The sequence below is a fragment of the Harpia harpyja genome, chromosome 5 (assembly GCF_026419915.1).
Source record: "Harpia harpyja isolate bHarHar1 chromosome 5, bHarHar1 primary haplotype, whole genome shotgun sequence".
In the NCBI taxonomy this organism is placed as follows: Eukaryota; Metazoa; Chordata; class Aves; order Accipitriformes; family Accipitridae; genus Harpia; species Harpia harpyja.
The window spans coordinates 75,215,940-75,231,907 of NC_068944.1; the positions used below are offsets into that span (position 1 = coordinate 75,215,940).

Sequence of the window (15,968 nt, forward strand, 5' to 3'; positions counted from 1 at the left end):
ATATCTCAGTTACCTCCTCCCCTTGTCAAAATACACTATTTAAATGTAAAAAAAATCTGTACCTCAACAGGTTTTGTTTTGACCTCAGATCCCCACATGACTAAGTACCATGACAGTGCCAATAAGAACCAATATTCCGATTATATAAAAGCATGACTATATTGCAAGCAAGCCCTGAAAAAGCTGCCTGCTGTCACATCAAGACACAAGTGAAAGAAGAGAACTTACCTGCTGGCAAGGGAAGTCTTGAAATATCTGTAATGATGAAGAAATACATTTAGAAACAGAAGGAAAAATAGCTCTAAAATTGCATTGGCCTAATCATTTTTTCTGCAAGTCTGTACTTATTTAATAAAGCACATTATCTGAAACAATTTACTAGCTGCTAGGCATGCCACATGCAAATCAAATGCATTTTCCTTGTCTCACCCTGTTCATTAACAAGATTATGTTTTGCCCACCTAACTGAAGGACAAAGATTATACTGCTAGGCAATGAGTGTAATTACTACAGCAGAATACAGGTCACTAAGTACAAATTAAAGTGTTACATACGGATTTCAACATTATCACCTACATAATTTCAGAGCTGAAAGTGTCAGGGTGAGTCTTTGCATATGAAGAGGACATTATTGTATGTTTTCTTTATTCTTAAACCTTTAGAGAAAAGGTAGCCAAGCTTACAAATGGGCAAGTATGAAACAGAAGAAATAAAGGAGACTGATTTTTGTCACCGAGGCACATGAGCCATGGTTGCTGAAGATTTTTATATTGAATGCCAAGGCTGTCTTGAGCTGCAATCAACTTACAAGAACCACTGTCTCAGTCTAAATAGATATTAAAAATTATACCTATGTTTCTTTAAGGTATAAATGCATATACATTAGATTTTCCTAAATAGGTAATTATATAAACTATAATTCATTATATTCCTTCTGCCTGCTTTTCATACATCTACTTGTCATCTCAGTACACGTGATCGTAACTGGGACTTGAGGTGCTGATCAGAGTTCAGAAGAGAAACTAGAACCCACAAAGAACTAGAAAGCAAGACTTACTCAAAGCCTGTAAGGACGAGGACTAGGGACACACATCAAGGGGTTAACAAAAGCTGAAATAAATACGAGTATGGGGTGATGAGAAAGGGGAACTAGTAAAACAAATGAGTAAGAAACTGAACTGAACCTAAGAAAAACGTCTGCACAGTTGTTTGGTTACAAGGAGACAGCAATGTTGAGTAATAAAATTGTTGTACTGGGTACAAAAATCCACATGCAAATTGAACTTTACCCACAGAAGTAGCAACTGGAACAGATTCAGAGATTATCAGGGCAGATGGTCACTGCTTTGCTACGTATTAGAAGAAATAACAAGGCTTCATAAACTTATTAGCCCCGCTCCCACCAACAGATTCTTAACATCATGCTTGCTTTCATTTACAATCCATGTTTGTGGCTGCAAAACATGATAAAATTTGAATACCAGAGAGAATTACACCTGAAATTCAAAGGCAGCCTACTAAAATTTTCAAAAATGAACTGTAGTACTCTGAGGTGACAAGGAAATGGCAACACACAAAGCTGAAACACAGTTAAAACAGAAAATGAAAATAGCAATAGGACACCACAAAAAATAGAGAAAATATTGCATGCTTTATTCTGGTAGAATATATAAAGTTTAAAAAGATAATAGGGTACATTTAAAAGATGCTCATCATGCTGTCTGCTTATGAACAAAACCATCTTATGTAATAAGAAATGCCTTGACATAGGAGAAACCGAGACGGGAAGAAGATGCATAAACTGCAGGAAGGAAAAACCTCAAGTCGCCTCCTGCAACAGCTCCTGCACAGAATCCAGATCAGCGCATATGGAGCCTTCTTCCAGCAGGAAAATATGTTGCAGTGACAATTATTTGGAAAGTTAAATAAAGAGAAAGGTTACATCTTTTTGTCTGTTTATATGTTTGATAGTTTCCGTGCACTTTTTTATGTCGCAAAAAAATTCCTGCTTGTCACTAGAATACACAATACGAACAACTGTAGCCACCCACCTGACCAAAACAACTAAAATTGCAGAGTAGAAAATACCATATTTGATTTTAATTTTCCTACAGTGATAGAAACTAACTTCTAAATTCCTTTTATAATTAAAATTAAAGAACATTGAAAATTTTAAGTTACTACAAAAAATTAGGAGCAGTGTTAAAATTTTCTTCTAATTCTTGATGTATTGGAAATATGTTATCACAGCATTTATTATTCTTGAAGCAGACTATTTGGTTAAGTGTGCCTACACAATAGATTTCAAGAAAATAACGGTAAACATAACCACCAGAAAAATACATTATCATGTACACAGAGATAGGCAAAAAACATTAATTTACATTCCAGGAACTTAGCCATGCAATTTCAAACACCTCCAGGGAAAGCTCTGCAGCTAAGACACATACATATTTTTTATCTTACAAAAGACTTGATCATATTCTAGTGTTTGTCCCTAACACCTGGGCCGCTGTTTCCGCTGTGATCTCTCCCCACACATGCACCAACAGTCACATAGATCCCATTACTGCACTGGGACCTACCCAAATGGGGTACCTACACGAACAGCACCATTACTGTATTTAAGTCAAACACTGTAATGATTTCTTACTTCCATGTTCCACTGCAAATTAGTTCCATAAGTGCATTAACTGACGAGATACTACACCTCTGGGACAAGTATACTGAACAACTTCCTGCAAGTACACATTCTTCTAATACAATTTAGTGTAAGAGAGACCATTTTCTACGATTAACTGACACACACTAGATTTAAAAACAAGCAGGACAAAAGAAATTGAAGCCTGAAGGTCATATGCAATTTTGAGTAGACTGATAAATGCACTTCGCAAGTTATTTGTATCATATTTTTCAAAGATTTCCCTTAAACAGAAGGTCCTCTATAGGCTAATGCATCTTAATTCTGGCAAACACCAGCCACTACAGAAATATCAACTCTTTATAGCATAAACGAAGCAAACACTGTCATGATTCCAAAGATAAAAAGTAACAATTCCACTTTTGTGTGTATGTGTGTGTGTGCCCAGACAGCACAACAGTAAGTGAAACGTTCATTACCTTCATGTGTTTCTGTTAGCTGCAGAGTCACATCAGGAACTCTGGTATTTCTTACCCTTGGGTTTACGCTGTCCCCCCAGCTCACTCTCATCTTTTCTGGCTTGAAACTTCCTAGCTTTATTCTCCAAATATGGTTTTTCATTGAAGATCTAACACTGAAAAAAGATTAGTGGATTCTGGCAACATTTTAAAAGCTTAATCCACTGAGAAGTAAATTAAGACTATGCATTTAGGCAGGTACTCATTTCAGATCACGTTTACAAACTTGCCGCCTTTGCTGTGCAAAACCTTTCCCTTTTTGAAGGGCATTATAGCATTCAGATCTCTATACAGGAAAAAGTCATTCAATGCTGAGATTTGAAGGGAAAAAACAAAACTTAGGGTCCTAATCTGGTTTGTGACTATAAGGAGAGACTTGAAAGCATTTGGGGGAGCTGTCCTGTTGGTGAGGATTCCCTCACGCAATGGAGGTCTGGACTGACTTTTCTCCCACAGCTCATTTCCTGAATGCATGTGAACACTGTCACACAAACCACATTTACAGCTGTACAACATGAACCAACCTTACATTTCCTATCTGCTCCAAAGTAGTTCTTCAAAGTGAAATTAAGAATTAATAAGATTTCTTGCGCTTCTGGTCCTACTGATACTTTCAAGGGATCAGACATGTTCTGCATTTATTACATGTCTTACCATACTGCTAGATAGGGAGCAAACTGTCAGTTTGACTAGGCAGAAAGAAAAATAATTTTCGGACCATATTCTTTACAAACTCTTACATACCTTGTAAAGGTTACCAGTTCTCAAGGAAAACTGTTTTTACCCCAAATAGATATTGGGAGGATGGAGCAGATAGCCTCAAGAGGTCCTTTCCAACCAAGGTGTCTGTAATACCATACACAGATGACAATAACAGAACAGGAAAGGAGCTATAATGACATTAGAGGTGCTACAAAATAAGAAGGTTCCTCAGCCAAAGAAAACTTACCAAGTAAACCAATTATCTATACGAATTCACTGAGGAACAAAAAAAAGACTATATTTTAAAGAAAGAATACTACTATTACTTCTCTACCCATTGAGATAATTTCGGGCAGTATAGTCCTCAAACAGGCTTTGTGGACCCTGTCACAAATAGCTTTTCCTATGATTTATGGATGCCTTGAGTACCAGATAGTTCTAACACTGTATTTGTTTTTATGAAACTATGCATTTTGCATTGCAGTCTCCTCAAATGTTTTCTTGGAAATGGAGCCGCAACTTTAAATCTTCTTTCCAAGAGTAACATCTAATCATTAAAAGCAGGAATATTTTGTGAGCTTCATGTTCCTACCTCAAGGTAAAATGAGAATATGGCCTCATGGACAACTACAGAGGCTTAGACTCTCACCCCATCTGCAGCACTGATCCCTTTCCAGAGCTGTGGTAAGCAGCAGACCACAAGAAATTTAATCCTGGTCTCCTGTAGCAGTAACTGACTGACTCTAGCCTAACAGTATTCCCTTGAAATGAATTTAGACACTCAGTTCATGAACAAATCTCTCATTCCAATGAAGAGTAAAGGCTTGCAGCACACAAAGAACCACAGACCACAGTCTCCAGGAAGCTGAGTAGCACGTATCATTTGACAATGATCCTTCCAACTGAACGAGGAATATCATCACAGACACAACATAAGATGCTATTTTCCCATTTATCTACCGATACGAAAACCATTTAGGAATACATGCACATATTCAGCTTTTAGCCTGTGTGACTGATGCTGAAGAATGTTGTCTTGCAGACTGGATTCAACAGCCTGGAAGTCTCCCTTCCTATTATTCTCTGGCAGGCTAAAAAGGCAGCTGGATGTTCCTCTAATCTTTAATGATGCTGAGATCTCATAATCTATGTAAAAATATTTTTCTTTTTTTAAAGAGCAAATAACTAAGTAGAAAACACAAGTCACCTTTCAAAAAAACTGCTTTGTAAAATTACATTTGTTGAGAAACTGAAGGATTTATCCATGATCACCCATCTATCAAGAGAAGACCTTGGACATATGATGAGTTCATTCTGACAACACACCCACTAAGGAAAAGCTGTTAAAAAGTTTTATAACATGATTAAAAGACTGCATAAACCACCAATTAGATTGTTTCATATATGTATTTTTTTCCTTCATCATTAAAAGTGCATCCTTTAATTCTAACCTAAATCTAACCTACTTCTATTTTAGCAATCTGCAGAGCTGAATGTTAACAGCCCTTTATTATATCATTTCCCATTAAGGCTACTTCAGGGCAATTTTAAAGAGCAACTCAAAATCTTATATTAGCTATGTAAAATGGGAGGTACAAGTGGATCACTATAAAGGCCCATTTTTCTAAACCTTTGATCATCCTTACAACTCTTTAAATGCTCAAACTGTTCTTGCTTTTAGTAGCTTCCCCAATTTGCAAACACCAATACCTGACACAGTATTCATATGTCAATCATAACAGCACTAAAAATACTATTTGCTTACTTAGATGGAGTTTTTTCACCTATTGACATATTTACTGCATTTGCCTTAGGCACAGCAGCAGCTGAATATCCAGCATTAACTGCAAATTTTTATCTGTTACCACACGAAGACATGAAGTGGGACAGTTATAGGACAGACACCTCCATTCACAAAACTTGCCAGCATTTTTTTGTGCTTTGGCCAGATCAGAAATACAGTGTACAAAAACCACACATCTTTTGTTTACAACTCTACTTCACAGGAGATCCATGTTACACTGTAGTCCTTTATTACCTTTGTTCAAATCTGTGCTTCAACTGCGAATATCAGCAGTAACGATTTAATGCTTTCATTTATGTCTATTGAAAAGGTTAACTAGCAAGCAGCCAAGAATGAACCACTATGAGACCCTCCTTGGGAAACATGCACAGCCTATGTCATATTTTTGAGAAGTTTTGTTTAACCAGTTACTAGTTTTAATGCAACCAGCTGCATCTGAAACACAAAAGCAACACAAAACTAACGCAATGAGAAGTTAGAGGACCAACTGAAGTTCCAACACAAAGGTTTTTTTCAGATAAAGTTTGGTTGACAAAATAGGTACTAGGCACATTTACAGTATGATCACCACCATATGTGACATACCTCAAATAGCTTTAAACACACATGAGCATAATGTTATTACAGCAGTACAAGTGTCAGTGTCAGCTAACTTGTCCTGTACCTCAGGAACATGTTCAGTTTACATCTGCTTCCATAACTGACAACAAATTGACAAATCAGTAGCTAATTAACTGTTGCATTCTTCTCACTGCCCCCAATCTTCTGCTTATACCTGCCTTCTGCTTCCCACCCACTGTGATTTAAAAACAACAGCAATATTTAGTCTCCTTAGTTTACAGGATCTACAAAAAAAAAAAAAATCTTTCAACACTTTCCAATCACAATTTCCCCTCTCCCACTGAGAGAAGTTCCTTGTAAATCACTCTGCTTATGGTTCTTAAATACTAGGGTTTGAAATTGAAAAAATCCAAATTCTGATTAAGATGCTGAGAGTAATCCACATGCATTTTCCCTCATCTCAGCTGAGCTCTGCCCTGAACTAGAAGAGCATGCACCTGGAAGCTTCAAATTCATTTACACCACACCATTGAGCATGTCCACAAAGTTATCTACCCAGCCACCAGTAGCCAAATTTTAGACCAGGCATACTCAACAGTAAGATATTAAACAAAAGAGTTCTGGTGGAAGCTACATTCAAGGAGGTTAAGAAGAACAAGAGAAATTACTCAATCATTACTCAGGGCAGGTGGGATCAATCTCATTACACACCAAGTTACAGAACATGCAGTATCTGAGCAACTCAGATACAAGTTTATTCTCAATATCAACACAAGTACTATATACACCTTTTGCCTATGGAGAGGAGACGTATGGATAGAGAATAGACTAGAGCAGGGTCCCCAAGAGTTGGTTTTACTCAGCATCACAAAATGGGTAGGTGAAATCTTCAAGTCTGCAGGTGATAAACTCTTACAGGTAGGCAAAAGCCATGCCAATTGGAAAAAAGAATCCAGAAGGATCTCACAAAATGCAGTAAATTGCTAAAATACAGCAGATACACTTCAACATGTAGATGTGGTATAATGCATCTAGGGGGAAAATATTCTGAGCAATACCTCCTTAACCACTTAACACTTGCACTTTCTCCAGTTCCAACTGCAGGAGGAAGGCTGAGTCACTGTTTTCTCTGAAATCATCAGCTCCAAGTGTAGTAGCTGACCAAAAAAAGGCAGTAAAACATTGTGTGTCATTAGGAAGTGTACTGAAAATGTGATACTTAAGCATATTACTGTATAAAACAATAAAGCATCCACATCTTGTGTTCAGTTCTGGTCTCTGCACCAGAAGGAATACAAAGGGGAGTTAGAGAATGTCTAGAGCAGGGCAGCTGAAGTGATCAAGGGATGGAGCAGCTGCCATGTGAGGCCAGACTGCAAAACCTGGGAGGACATGAGGCTCACAGTGAATACAACCACAGCTTGCAAAGGCGGGATGGGGGGGGGGGGGGGGGGCGGAGAAAAAGGAAAAGCAAATCAATGCAGCACAACTGTTCATCAAATCTTGCCAGTATGAGTAGTAGGAGACATTTTAAGAAACTGCCGGGAATTAGCTTCAAACCAGTAACAGTGCCTCTCTTCACAGCTAGCAGTGAGCTTCCTGAGGTTCCTGCTAGGGAAGGGTGTGGAGGCAGGTACCATCAGCAAGCTCAAAGATACTTTGCTTCACAGGAGGTTGACAAGGAAAGATGACAAGGACTAGTAAGGGAGGTACCAGCTGGCATCCCTGACACAATGGGGATGCCAAGGAAATACAGGGCCAGGCGTGCAAACTCTTATGTGAACAACGCCTTCTGCTGCCACAGAGCCACACTGCTGGGCTGGAGGGTCACTGGTCTCATCCAGCAGCATCTCTTTATCAGAAATAGTGTGGCCAGCAGGACTAGGGAAGTGATCATCCCCCTGTACTCAGCACCTTTAATACTGTGTTCAGTTTTGGACCCCTCACTACAAGAAAGACATTGAGATGCTGGAGCATGTCCAAAGAAGGGCAACGAAGTTGGTGAAGGGTCTAGACAACAAGTCCTGTGAGGAGCGGCTGAGGGAACTGGGGTGGTTTAGCCCAGAGAGAAGGAGGCTGAGGGGAGACCTTATTGCTCTCTACAACTACCTGAAAGGAGGTTGTAGCAAGGTGGGTGTCAGTCTCTTCTCCCAAGTAACAAGGATAGGACAAGAGGAAATGGACTCAAGTTGTGCCAGGGGAGGTTTAGATTGGATATTAAGAAAAATTTCTTCACCAAAAGGGTTGTCAAGCATTGGAACAGGCTGCCCAGGGAAGTGGTTGAGTGACCATCCCTGGAGGTATTTAAAAGACGTGTAGATGTGGTGCTTAGGGACAGGGTTTTAGTAGTGGACTTGGCAGTGTTTGGTTTACAGTTGGACTCGATGATCTTAAGGGTCTTTTCCAACCTAAATGATTCTATGATTCTTGTGTTCTTAAACTCCCCGTCACAGCTCTGTGAAGACGCAGGGCAGCCACAAGCTTTAGACGTAACCTGTAAGAATACCTACTCAATCAGAAGGGCTGTTTTAAGAATATGTCAGCGACATTGTAGGAATGTTCTTATCCTTTAATGGCTTACTGCAAAAAGAAAACTGTTTAACTCTGAACAAGCCCAGGAAGCTTTAAAACAGCTTAAGGTGTTTAAGGAGGGACATCTGGTTCAGATCTATCAGGAATATCTGCAGCACTATGACCCAAGATCATGTGATCCTGATGGAAATACTGTGACATTTTATGAACCTAACAATTCAGGCCCTCAGGCAAGCTTAGGGAAAGCTGTAGACATGCACTCTATATGTGTCTAGTGATCCCCTATTTGTACTACAGAGTGCTTGTTCTTAAAAGTGGCAAGTTTAGTGGAATTTTTTTCTCAAAAAACATTGTCTTGACATTGCTGGCTGTCATTGAATTTCCCTTGTCATTTTCCATGATGGACTCATGACATGCAGTGTGCCACCACAAGTCACCCACGTTTTCAAAAGGTGACAGGATTTTATAGTTCCTGCACTCAAATACAAAGCACTGCATGCCAGTAAAGCTGTTTTGCACTCTACATATGACAGGAACTCAGCAAGAGCATGTAGATGTTTCAGAACGTAAAATAAATGTTTTTCCAGGTACAGAAATGAACACAAAGAACACAACCAAGAACAGGAAAGAATTAGGGAAAAAAGTATTTAAGGCAAAATACTGAAAAATTACTCAAATGGAGCTACACATCCCAGACTACAATGTAAGAGAAAGCTGCTTTCTTGGGTGTTTTTTTAGGGGGGCATGGCGGGCTTGGTTTGTTTTTAAAAGGATAACTAGTTAAAAAGATTTAGAGTAACAGACTCAATGTAACACCCCCCCCCCCCAAAAAAACAAAAAACAAAAAAAAACCCTCCCGAAGTTTCTTTTTGGAATACTAAAACAGTATTTGGTAAGGTTTTTTTGTTTGGTTGGTTTGTTTTTGGTTTGTTTTTTTTTTTAAAGACAAATTCTTAGAAAGTTGGGAGAGTCATTTCCCTTCATGTTCCACCACTGTAAAATTATGCTGTTTCCATGGTTATAGCCCACACATGGATTCCATTGTTAGAGCAGTTTTTCAGAAGCTAGAAGTAAAAGTTCTAAGTTTTTTCATTTGAAGTTATAGAACATTCAAGATGAGTGAAAGGAGGTTGAAGATAATCAATGCAGCCAGAAGGGAGGGAGAGGGAAAAAGTTTAAAGGACAGCTTTTCAGTAAAGAACACACACACAAAGTAGTTTGTCAAAAGTTTAACAGAAGATTATCACCTTTGCACATACATAGTACTTACCTAAGAAAAAAGGGCCGTTACTAGTTAACAATTGCATGCATGAAAAGATTAACTAACTTAGTGCCTAAAAAATAAAATGTTTTATTGATCTCAATGGGATTACTGCAAGGCATTCAAAGCCAGCTTGACAGCAGCTGCAGAAGTTTTGTTCTGTACAGGAATCTGCCCAAATAAACAAGATGAAATCTGTTTTTAACAAGAATATTGGTGTTTCCTTAGTCTAATAGCAATACTATGGATGGAGAAAAATTTTGCTGCAGTTTGAGCTTGTTCCCAAAGTGAAGCATAACATCCCTTTACAACGAATGGGCATTTCCACAAGCATATGGCTTATAAGGGGCATTTGCAGCCAGAGCTACAGAGAGTCTGAAATCAGTTCTCCGGTGAGACATGAGTTTTGGATCTCAGAGAACTGAGGACAGCATGCTCAGTGTCCTAGATAAACTTCCAGTAAATTTACCACCACAGGCAGAAGGATAACCCCTTTAATGTAATCTTGTTTCAGCAAGTCTTACACATCTTAGGGTGTATAAGACAGATTACAACGCTTCTAACTACTGTACTGTTTGGAATAACAACATGCTGCAAAGTGTAATTCTGGTGGGTTTTTTCTTTTTGGAAGAAAAAGTCAAAAAAGCTTTCCAAAACCTAGGTCACAAAGGAATATTGTTTCAAGAACCATCTAGACTGACTAATAATTTATTCAAAGAACAGAACAGACACAGGGCAACAAGAATTAGCACAGAGACAAAACCAAACATTATTATTTCTGTTGTGGCACAAGCATACGTAATCATTTTTAAGCCAAAAAAGACACAGAGCCTACCTCAGGGTCTTAAATAGGAATTTAGGGGCAACAGAAATAAAGACAACAAATCAGGAAAAGGCAAAAGAGTCCTTATAGAGCTCTATATTATGCATTCATCTGAACTGACATTATTAATTGTTCTTGCTATGCTTCATGATAGCAGTACTTGTGTTAAGTTGGTTCCCTCCCCCCCCCCCAATACACAGCAGATGCACCAGCAGAAATAGAGAAAAATCTTTTCCTTAGCTTCTCCTCTGTTTCTCTGTCCCCTTTCATACACTTTTCCAGATGATAAGGAGACAGAGGACGAATTAAGACAGCAAAAAAAGATGACAAGCAAGGTAGGGACGAACCACAGGCAGAAAAAACAGCAAAAGACAGACACACACACACACACACACCAGGACAAAGAAACCAAAAGAAATGACTGGTGAAAACTACATTACAAAGGAAAAAAGGAGGTAGTGGGGGAACAAAACTGCAGACAGAAGAATTTCAGTACACAACATGAGACGGGCTTTCTTCTCCTAATTGGTTCTGTCATGTAGCCGTCGGAGAGCAACTCTCAAAAGACAGTGTCGTTCGTGTAAAAGGAAAATCCCCAACATGTCTGTTCTGTGCAAGAACATGATCAAACAAGAGACCCAGTTGGCTTGACAGAACACAACACACATGCAACTTCCATATTCTATTTGCTGTGACTTCCAAACACGGCCATTACTCATATCAGCAAAGTGAGCACATCATTTAGTTTGTTTCTAATACAGTAGCACACGAAGTCTAGCGTATATGATTAATGGATTCTCATATCCACAAACCCACTGAAAAACTCCAGCTTGGCATCATTAAGATTCTATCAGTCCTGAATTACAATTTAAAATAGTATTTTTTGCCTTAATCTGCTGCTCTATTTAATCAATTTAATGCACAGTAAAAACTTAATTTGACAAAATCGAAAGTGTTATTTCTCTCTGCCTCTGGCATGAAACAGATTAAGACCACCAGAAATACTTGCAGAAAGATTTAAGATTCATTACATGTTAGGTGGCAGACAAACACTAGATATGCTATAAACTCTATATTCTGTAGACTCAACACTGTGTCTAAGAGCTGTGGGTTTTAGTTAACACTGCCATTACCTCCCCAGCAGCTAACCCAAGCTGCGCTTCCTACACAAACCACGACTGCGATTTTTAAAGTCAAATCTCATAAAATATTATTTCATACAATACTGACAAACTCCACAGACACTAGGGAGAAAGAGCAAGGACAGCAAAGACAACTCTCAATTTATATGCACTTTACATCTCCTATGCAGGTTCCTCGCCAAAACCAGGTTGGCTAAATACATGGGTCCAAACAGAACAAGTTCTAGGTCCAGGTCCCTGCTGTCTCAGATGAGATAACAAGCAGCTTACAACCTTACCCAAAATTTATCAAGGTTCAATTTAAACTGATTAGATTATCCAGAGAATATCAGAAGACAACGACAGAAAGCTGCTGTATAAAAACATTTGGGAGTCCACACAACAGTTTGAAGCTAGAAGTTAACACGTTACAGGAGACACATCTACTAGCCAGCCCTCTCTGGCAGCCCCACAGCTGGAAGTACCCAAACGGTCCTGGGGCGAGACTGGAGCTGGTTCTCCAAGAAGCAGCTCTTGTCATCCCAGGGCCAAGGCTGTGGCATGACGGCACTATTTGTACTGTGAAATGAACACTTCTGCCTTCAGGGCTGTCAAACCAATTTTCCTCACAAATAACTAACAAGCTAATTTTAAGGGCAGCAGCAGGGAAAGGAATCCTGACGGAGTGCTGTTCACAAGACATGCTCATTACTTTCTTAGCTAAAAATCACCAAGTCCCTTAATAAGTCTGACTTACCTTATATTGATAAGTATTTAAGTACTGCAGAGTATTACACATCTATTTAAAATGAATTTTAAGTCTATCATGACTTCTTAGGAAAAAAATACTTTTCCAATACAAAATGCATCTACTATTAAAAAAAAAGTCTGAAATTTACTATTTCTGCTGGTGATGTTAAGAAACAGTGCTGTTTCACTTGAAACGTACACAGTGACATATTTCAGTAACAGCTTTTTCCATTTATGCAAAGGGATCATATAGTGTGTACACTTGGACAATTACATCTTAATTGAACTTGCTTTGTTGATATATAAAATGCAGTACTAATGGTGAATACATATCCTGCTGATGTATAATGATTCCTTATCAGCAAGCCAAGTTAGCTGTAACATGCATTGGCAGAAATAAAGAAAATCATGTAGTCCTTTAAGAATAAACAGAAAAGAGCTACAAAAATCGTAACTATATAAGCGTATTTGGTAGAGCCCTGTGTACGTTGGACTTAGTGAACAAAAATAAGAATTCAAGACCACAAAGAAGCATACAGAAGAAAAGCGTGCTTCTGCCTCAGCAATGAGTGCTAGGAGACTGTAAAACTTAAATCTTTTGTACCACAACATAATCTGTAGGAAATTACTGCAACAATAATAAAGCCTAAACCAAGAAAAAACATTGTTAAGCTTTTTAAATTCTTCACTGATATTGTAGTTTATTCATTACCCCACCATTCCATCTGCCTGAAAATCCAACACCAGCTCACGTCCTTTGTTATTTCAAACAAACATAAATTATTTCAGGACTATTCTCTAAAAAGCTTTTCCTTTTCTGATCATTCATTAGGCATGGAAGAAGGAAAGACCAGCAAAAAAAAGCTATCCAGCTTTCTCTGCTCCTTATCCAACTTGGACGAATTCAGATGCCACCAAATCCCGTAAGAGTGAGAACAAAGAATTAAACTTGGTCACAGCGATTATCTAGAACTGAACTGACAGTTGTTTCATGCACTTTCCACCTCAGTAACATGAAGGTAGTGAACATTTTTTAATTACACTATGATCTAGTTTTCAATTCATCATGTATGAAGTGTCAGGTACTCCTAGCACACTAAGTTATTTAGAATACTTTGTAACAACATCTTCTATCCCCATAAAATGCAGAATACATATGCAATGCTTATAAAAAAATTAATCAAAATATTGAAACAACACTGAGCTCATCAAGATCTCTTTTCCCCCATCTTCCCTCTCTGAATTGCTTATGAAGGTATCCTAAAACTCACTCTCAAAAAAATCATTTGAGTTCAAGCTTGAAGCATAAATGAGAAAGAAAATGGCTTAAGGTCCAAATTAAAAAACCTTATTCAAATTGCCAATAATTATTACAAAGAGATTAATTTGCAGTGCAAGCTGTTCAAGATCTAATCAGGTTCAGAGTGGACATGAACTTAAATTTGCTCAAAAACATTAAAATAATTCTGGCACAAAATCATCCAGCTACTGCACAAGGATGCCAGTATTTCAGGAACTTCTGAGCACATACATCTTTGCTGATATGCAGAAAGAGATCAAATTAAAGAATTGTAGTGTGCACTTATTCCAGTGTCAGCTCTGGTACAGTTAATATTTATTTCATCATTCTGCAAACTAAGCATTCGTGACAGTACAAAGGAATTTCGGGCTGCATATGCTAACAGCATGTCACGGAATTGGAGCTGAAATAATTTCTACTTTGTATTTGTCTGCCGCAGCCCCACATAAGAAGAAATGCACAAGTTCTTAACAACAGAATACTGAAAGCTCAGAGCAAACTAGAGGAAGCTCAAAGAACGAAATAATTATTTTCAGCCTAAATCAACAGGGATGTTAACCCTGCTGCCACATGAATGCAATTTAAGTAAGTCCATTTATCTCCTTTCTCCCAATTCCTGAATCACAGAGCAGTGACAAAAGTCACGAGGCCAGAAGGAAACATATGGAGTGTGTCTCTATTTCTATAGCTAAGAGAAAATCCACAGAAATCCTCTAGAGGAATTTGGGGTGAACTGGGCAGCTCTGACCTCCGGAAAGTGGAGCAGTAACTTTTCATGTCACTGTAGCAGATCTGGCTGGATTAGGTCTGTCAGTGGCCTAAAGCATTCCCCAGTAACCCAGCAAGGCTGGAATCAGTGAATCAGAGAATAGTTTGGGTGGGAAGGGACCTTTAAAGATCTTCTAAGTCCAACCCCCCTGCTGCAGGCAGGGACATCTTCCACCAGATCAGGTTGCTCAAAGCTCTGACCAGCCTGACCTTGAACGCTTCCAGCAATGGGGCATCTACAACTTCTCCGGACAACTTGTTCCAGTCTCACCACCGTCACCATAAAAAATTTCTTTTTTATATCCAATCTAAATATACCCTCTTTGAGTTTAAAACCATTGCCCCCTGTCCTGTCACTACAGGCCCCAGTAAAAAGTGTCTCTCTGCCTTGCTCATAAGGCCCCTTTCTATATCAAAAGGCTACAATAAGGTCTCCCCTTCTCTCCCTTCTCTTCTCCAGGCTGAACCACCCCAACTCTCTCAGCCTTTCTTCACAGCAGAGGTGTTCCAGCCCTCTGACCATTTTTGCAGCCCTCCTCTGGACCAGCTCTAACAGGTCCATGAGTCTTTCTTGTGCTGGGGACCCCAGAGCTGGATGCAGTACTCCAGCTGGGATCTCACCAGAGCGGAGTAGAGCAGGAGAATCACCTCTCTCAACCTGCTGGCCATGCTTCTTTGGATGCAGCCCGGGATATGATTGTCTTTCTGGTCTGCAAGCACACATTGTGCAAATGCATAATTTTTTAGAGTGGACTCACATTTTTTTTCCATAGTACAATGACATGTCTCCCTGATCAATCTACAGGTTAAAAAAATAAACAAACAAAAAAAAACTACAACATATTCTCCATAGCTGGAGAATTAGCTGGAAACCTCTATCTGGTACTGGTCTTCAAGTACACTTCCGAAGGCTTTCCTGTCCTGAGAGTTCTTCCAAAACTGAAACTCTAGAAAAAGATTAATTTTTCTGCTATCCCATTTAGCCATACGAATCCCATCCCCTTAGTGGATGTTTTTATAAATTTTCAGACTTATTCTTACCTGAGCAGCTGTAAAGAGCATTTCACTTTTTACAGTGCAAAGGAAAACCGAAAGCAACGCCAGAAAGCTTCCAAATTTAAAAAGCAACACTAAGATGCAAATGAAGGGCACAGCATGGTGCTTAACAGGATATCCAAGATCACAAG

At 38.8% G+C, this 15,968-nt stretch overlaps 1 protein-coding gene across 2 annotated transcripts in view; it reads right to left on the reverse strand.

Annotated features, from left to right (window-relative positions):
• PTK2 (protein tyrosine kinase 2) overlaps window positions 1–15,968 on the reverse strand; it is a 227,748-nt gene that overhangs the window by 184,644 nt on the left and 27,136 nt on the right. For both annotated transcript variants that reach the window (XM_052787688.1, XM_052787689.1), the window contains exon 3: window positions 229–255. The gene's annotated coding sequence lies outside the window, so the exon portion shown is untranslated. The remainder of the gene's footprint in view (window positions 1–228; window positions 256–15,968) is intronic.